Source organism: Triticum urartu, chromosome 6A (genome assembly GCF_056163025.1).
Source record: "Triticum urartu cultivar PI428250 chromosome 6A, HENAU_Tu73, whole genome shotgun sequence".
In the NCBI taxonomy this organism is placed as follows: domain Eukaryota; kingdom Viridiplantae; phylum Streptophyta; class Magnoliopsida; order Poales; family Poaceae; genus Triticum; species Triticum urartu.
Window position 1 is genome coordinate 212,135,260 of NC_141878.1, and position 7,936 is coordinate 212,143,195.

Sequence of the window (7,936 nt, forward strand, 5' to 3'; positions counted from 1 at the left end):
TATCTAGAAAATAAATAGAAAACTAATAAACAGAAAACAAATAAATAAAAAAAAGGAAACAAAACCTCCCCCTGGGCCATTCGGCCCAGCTAGCTACAGGCCGGCCCGGCCGGACCGGCCCACCCCACCACACCTACTAACCCCCCCAGGGGACACCGAACCCTAACCCACTCCTCCCACTTCCCACATCTCTCCTCTCCTCGTCCCGATCTGGATCAGGGACGAGCGCCCCCATCCCACCCCTCTGCCGCACGCCCCCGTCGAACACCGCCGTCCTCCTCGCCTCCCCCCTCTCCCGATCCGGGAGCTCCGACGCCGCGCCCGATCCGCCGTTCGCCGCCGCCTCATCCTCGATTCACCGCCGCCCGGAGCTCCACGGACGCCGCCCGGAGCCCGCGCAGTCGCCCGAGGACCTCGCCGGACCTCCTCGCCGGCGTGCCTCCACCTCCTCGCCGGCGTGCCTCCTCCTCCTCGCCGGTCTGCCTCCTTCCCGACGCGTCGTCTCCGTCATCCTCCTCGACCCCTGCTGCCCCGTCCCTACGAATCGCGGTGAGGCTCCGGCCTCTTCCCTCTACCCTCTCGCCGTGTTGGACGTCGCCGTGACGGCCGTCCCGTGCCCGTGCACGCGCTCACATGGCCGCACGCACGCCCGTGCGTCGCCTCTCTGCCGCAGCACCACGCCCGCGCCCATCCGAGATCCGGGCCTCGCCCCGCTTGTCGTTGTCATCGACACGAACCTCCTCTGGCCAACCCGTCGCCGCTGGCGCGCCACCGCCCCAACACGGCTCCGGTGGCTCCCATGTCCGCCGTTAGCCGCTGCTCGCCGTGCGGCATCGCCAGCCACCGCCCGCGCTCGGATCCGCCCTAGTCCGGGCCCGCGCCCGCAGCTGCCCTCCCGCCGGCATGCGCCTTTGGCCTCGCCCTGCTGCACCGCGGTGGCCTTGCCCCGCTACGCCCTATCGGGCGTTCAAAATGCGCCCGTAACCCATCGCCCGAACCCACTATGGCCATGGGCCTTTGACAGGAGGGCCCCCACCGCCCCAGAACGTTTTAATAAAAAAAAAGAAAAGAATTTAAAAAATATAATAATAAAAATAATTAATTAATTAATTAATTAAGGAATTAATTAAGTTAATTAATTATAATTAGATTAACCTAATCACTAATTAACCTAATTAACTGTTAGTTAATTAAACCAGAGTATGATGATCGGGACCCACCTGTCAGGTTGACCAAGTCAACTGCTGACATCATGATGACGTCAGCAGACACCATTCTGGATAATGTTGATTAAATTAAATAAATAAATCCTAAAAATGATTTAAATCTTTTAAAATTAATATAAAATAAACCGTAGCTCGGATGGAAAAACTTTGTACATGAAAGTTGCTTAGAACGACGAGACGAATTTGAATACGCAACCCGTTTATCCGCCACGCATCCCTAGCATAGCGAACACGCAACTTTCCCCCTCCGTTTCATCTGTCCGAGAACGCGAAACACCGGGAATACTTTTCCGGATGTTTTCCCCCTTCACCGGTACCCCCTCGTACCGCGTTAGGGCACCCCCTAGCACCGCTACTTGTCATGTCATGCATCGCTATGCATCTATTTGCTTAAATATTTATTGTTTCTCCCCCCTCTTCTCTCGCTAGACACCGAGACCGACGCCGCTGCTACCCCGTACGACTACGGTGTTGACGACCCCTCTCTCTTGCCAGAGCAACCAGGCAAGCCCCCCCCCCTTTGATCACCAGATATCGCCTACTCTCCTCTATACTGCTTGCATTAGAGTAGTGTAGCATGTTACTGCTTCCCGTTAATCCTATACTGATGCATAGCCTGTCCTTGCTACTACTGTTGTTACTTTTACCTGCAATCCTAATGCTTAGTATAGGATGCTAGTTTATCATCAGTGGCCCTACATCCTTGTCCGTCTGCCATGCTATACTATCGGGTCGTGATCACTCGGGAGTTGATCACGGGTATATACTATATACTTTGTACATGATACATGTGGTGATTAAAGACGGGTCGGCTCGTAGGAGCACCCGCGAGTGGATCTTTGAGGTGGAGCGACAGGGCAGGTTCCGACCACCTAGGAGAGAGGTGGGCCTGGCCCTGGTCGGCGTTCGCGGATACTTAACACGCTTAACGAGATCTGGGTATTTGATCTGAGTCTGGCCATTTGGTCTATACGCACTAACCATCTACGCGGGAGTAGTTATGGGTATCTCGGCGTCGTGGTATCAGCCGAAGCCTTCGTGACGTCAGCGACTGAGTGGCGCGTGCCGGATTGGACTGGAAGGCCACTAGGCTAGGTCTGCTTTCGGCCGCGTTCGCAACGTGCAGGTGTGCTAAGGGCGATGGGCCCAGACCCCTGGGCGCTTAGGTTTAGACCGGCGTGCTGACCTCTCTGTTGTGCCTAGGTGGGGCTGCGACGTGTTGATCTTCCGAGGCCGGGCATGACCCAGGAAAGTGTGTCCGGCCAAATGGGATCGAGCGTGTTGGGGTATGTGGTGCACCCCTGCAGGGAAGTTAATCTATTCGAATAGCCGTGATCTTTGGTAACAGGACGACTTGGAGTTGTATCTTGACCTTATGACAACTAGAACCGGATACTTAATAAAACACACCCTTCCAAGTGCCAGATACAGCCGGTGGTCGCTCTCTCACAGGGCGACGAGGGGAGGATCATCGGTTAGGATTATGCTATGCGATGCTACTTGGAGGACTTCAGTCTTCTCTCTTCTACATGCTGCAAGACGGAGGCTGCCAGAAGCGTAGTCTTCGAAAGGATTAGTTATCCCCCTCTTATTCCGGCTTTCTGCAGTTCAGTCCACATATGATACCCTTATTCCATTTGATACCATTGCATACATATGTAGTATATCTCCTTGCTTGCGAGTACTTTGGATGAGTACTCACGGTTGCTTTCTCCCTCTTTTCCCCTATCCCTTTTACCTGGTTGTCGCAACCAGATGTTGGAGCCCAGGAGCCAGACGCCACCGTCGACGACGACTCCTACTACACCGGAGGTGCCTACTACTACGTGATGCCCGCTGATGACGACCAGGAGTAGCTAGGAGGATCCCAGGCAGGAGGCCTGCGCCTCTTTCGATCTGTATCCCAGTTTGTGCTAGCCTTCTTAAGGCAAACTTGCTTAAATTATGTCTGTACTCAGATATTGTTGCTACCGCTGACTCGTCTATGATCGAGTTCTTGTATTCGAGCCCTCGAGGCCCCTGGCTTGTAATATGATGCTTGTATGACTTATTTTATTTGTAGAGTTGTGTTGTGATACCTTCCCGTGAGTCCCTGATCTTGATCGTACACGTTTGCGTGTATGATTAGTGTACGATTAAATCGGGGGCGTCACAGGGAGATGTAGGGTGTGTCACATGCATGGATAGGACAGCTAGCAGAAGACTTCCCAACTCGCGCAAAAAAAGTGTATTTGCATCATCATAGTTTCTTGCGGATGAATCACCCATACCGAAAGATGAAAGCTGAATTTGATGGTACGACAGAGGTAGGTGTGGCCCCAAGACCCTATGACGGGGAGGTGGTCCACAACATGGCTAAAAAATTAATGTTGTGCTTGGCAAGAACCACCCTTTGACGGTGAAACTAGCACCCAAGGATCAAGTGTTTAAGAAGAAATCGGTGTTCTGGAAATTACCTTACTGGCAGATTCTATGTGTACGTCACTGCATCGATGTCATGCACGTAGAGAAGAACGTATGTGAAAGCATCCTTGGTACTCTGCTCAAGATTAAAGGTAAAAGAAAGGATGGTGACGGTTCAAGGCTCGATATGCTTGCTGATCAATCACAACGCAAGAGTGAAGCAGAAGATGATGACAAATTCATCAAAGCTCGCCAGAGTTACAATTTCAGTACAAAAGAAGCAACACAATTCTTCACCTATTTGTTTTCAGTTAAGACACCCTCTTCCTACTGTGCAAACATCAGAAGTCTCATGGATGTGAGCTCAGGTAAAATGAAGTTGGGACACATGAAGTCACATGGTTTCCACGTAATGTTGACACAAATCCTCCTGGTGGCCATTAGGAATCTGATGGACAAAGATATAAGAAACACACTCATTGACCTCTGTGATTTCTTCAACAAACTATGGCAGAAAATTGTAGATCCTGAAGAGTTGGATAATATGCAAGATGATATTGCAAGAATATTGTCCAACCTAGAGATGTTTTTCCCACCATCATTCTTTGATGTCATGGTCCATCTCACTATGCACCTTGTCGACGAGATAAAGTATTGTGGTCCTGTGTTTGTTCGCAACATGTATCCCTTCAAGCGGTTCATGGGAATACTGGAGCACTTTTGTCGGAACCAAAACCATCCAGAGGCAAGTGTCCTACAAGGTTATACTGCGTAGGAGGTGGTTGAGTTTTGCACCGAATACATGAAACAAAGACCTATAGGTTTGCCCCTCTCTCGCCACGAGGGAAGGCTGAAAGGTAAGCCGATCCTTGTTGGCACGCAAATGGCTGCACCCGAAGAATTGGCAGAGAAAGCCCATTTGACGGTACTGCTTAACATCCCAGTTCTCATCGCTTACGCCGAAGAACACTTGGCGTAGATACGCCAAAGCTTCTTACCAATGGTGCCTTCATCAGAAGTGGAGATGAAGGAGCACACTAAGAAGTACGCTGAATGGCTGAAGAACCGTTTGGCACAAGGATCCATCTATGACATTGCTATGTGGTTGGCACAAATCCATCACCTATGGTGTTGAAGTACCAACATATGACATAAATGGATACATGTTCTACACTGAGGAACGTGATAAGAAGACCTCGTATCAGAACAATTGTGTTTGAATAGAATGCATGACTGTACATGAAGCTGATAAAAGGGTATACTATGGAACCATTAAAGAGATTTGGGAGCTTGACTATGTGAAAGTTAAGGTGGCATTATTCAGGTGTGCATGGATCCCTCTTGGTCAGGTAAGGATTGATGAGTACAGGAAGACATGTGTTAACAGGACAACGATGGCATATCATGCGGACCCATTCATTCTTGCCAGCGATGCTACCCAGATTTTCTTTGTGGAAGACCCCTTGCATAAGAGAAGGGTACTGGGTGTCGATAATGTTGCCGATCAAGATGAGTACGATGAATTAGATGAGTTACCAGCCAAGGATTGCGCACCGGTGCAACAAAGAAGCGTAAAATCATCAAAAACCCCAAGTTCCTTCAGGGTCAACTTAATGATCCCAGTTCCCCCATGTACATGGGAATTAAGCCGTAAGACTAGTCTTTGTGCCTATCCTGCAACTTAATTCATTCAATTTAGAACTGTCGCGTGTACTCAATTTGTGAGTTATGCCCGGTTTTCTGTTGATGTAAGAACCGTTAATATGTTGACCTTGATATGCTGTCAGCTCAGGAAATGAATATGAACTTATTTTTGTTATTATTATTATTATTATTATTATATCATAGAGGTAGCACACTCAATCGATCTCACTATAGTATGTGTGAACAAAAATATGCAATCTGGTTCGCGAATAGCACATGGTTCGTTGATGAAAGCTGTGTGCCGACCAAACCCCGCCACCCCGCCCACGATCTGAGTCGTGCTTTTTGATTGGCCAAAACCCAAACCCCACGGATCGCACGTCTGCACCGTTGGATGCTCCCAGATCGAATGGTGATCCTCATCCCTTTTGACAGCACATGGAGTTTCGGTTGTAATTTTATTTTTATGCACAAAGTGCACGTTAATCTCAAAAAATGCCTTACATATAGCTAACGATACCTGAAATGCGCCAAAAAATCAAACCCGTGGTATAATGGTGATTGCGTACCATGGAAATTTTTATGAGGCCAAACGATGAAGTCACCGACCACATGAGTTTGAATTGACACGCTTCCTTTTGGAAAACCATGATCCTTCATGTGAGATGCTCCAGTTTGGAATAAGCGGTCATCAAACTTGTGCCAAACTTTACCAATTTTTTCCATGGGGTCATGAGAGCACGCCACAGGCACACATCGATTTTGATGATGTCCGAACTCCATCTGGATTTTCTATAATTAAAAAACCAACTAGGCCTACGCCAATGGCCGCACCTTGCGGCCGAAATGTTTGAAACTTCTCCCCGCTTCTTGAACAAACGGATGAAAACTCACAAAGCGACGCACAAATGATCTTTACACCTTTGATAGGCTGATAGTAAGGGGGTATCATAGCTAGTATCATGCATGCCAACTAGGCAATTTTGATTAGTTGTCATAGAATTAATTAAATGGAGAAAGAGAGGGTTAAGTATCATATCATGAAACTGTATCATAATAAATGTTATGCTACTATGTGTCATGCATGACAATATAAGTAAAGTACTACATATGATACTAGCTACTCTATGATACTATGCATTAGAGCCAGTAATTACACAATAGAGTGACATAAGACTAGCGACAATGGGTAGTAACATAGAATGTTACTAGTCTATGTTACTACCTCTATAGTGGGGAGTAACATATGTGTAGTAACATGCAACACTTCATTTATTAGTCTATAGACTCATCTTGCCTTGAGATGTGTGATGTTACTCAGACTAGCCACAATGGGTAGTAACATAGACTAGTAACATGCCCATGTGTTACTAGTCTATGTTACTACCTCTATAGTGGGGAGTAACATATATGTGTGGTAACATGCAACACTTCATTTATTAGGCTATAGACACATCTTGCCTTGATATGTACATGTGATGTTACTCATACTACTAGTAACTAGCTATGTTACTACTTTCCTCTCTTTCTTCATTAATTGCTTGCCACATCATCTATTTTATCTAGATATGTGTGATGTTACTACCTATGTTACTCCCACTGTGGGTAGTCTGGCTATAAGGAATAGAATAATATATATGTGCTTACTAGTTGGAGGAAAGAGAAGAGAAGCGGACTCTTGGTTAGTAGAGCCAGCTGCAACACGAGACCCAAGACACTTTGTGAGGATGTAAGGTGGGCCAACTATGGATAAACTAGTACGTATGTAAAACTTATTATTGTACATGCCCGCTAAGGGGTTGGCTGTATATGACATGGCAACTTCTTATAGCCGACCCTTGGCTGTATTATTAACCATGCATGCTCTTAGTGAGGTAGCTAGTATATCATAGACGACTAGCTAGTATCAGACTAGCCAAAGTGGGAGTAACTTCAGCAGTAATACCAACTCCAACTCAGCAAACTCGCTTATGTGACAATAAGTTAATGAGGAGAGAGGTAGTTTCAGTAACTTAGCTAGTTACTGTAGCATCACATGTCCCAATGCAATATGAGTCTACACTTATGTTACTACCCACTATGAAGGTAGTAACATATATAGTCTAGGGATATGTGTATGTTACTAGTGTAGTACTCTCCACTGTGGCTAGTCTCATACTCCCTCCTTTCCGGTTCAGGCTGGTTGTAATGTATCATAACCGGTATCATGCATGCCAACTAGACTTTCTGGATGATGTGACACACAAGAGAGGATGTGGTATCATATCATGATACCGTGTCATATTAAATGTTGTACTACTACTTTGTGTGATGCATGACAATTAGTAAGGCAACCTAAGATGTTAACTTATGATACTATGCATTACGGAAGTAGTATCCTAGCTACACTATCATATATATGCATGCATGATACTACTAGTATATATATAATACTCCCCATTACAACCAGCCTTATAGGGCTCAATTCATAAATACGGTCATCTATGATATATACTCCCTCCGCAAACTAATATAAGAGCGTTTAGGTCACTATTTAGTAATCTAAACGCTCTTATATTAGTTTACAGTGGGAGCTAGTACTACTCTATGATACTATATATGCACTATGAAGGTACGCACGTAGTATCATACACTAGTATCATATGCATGATACTATATATATA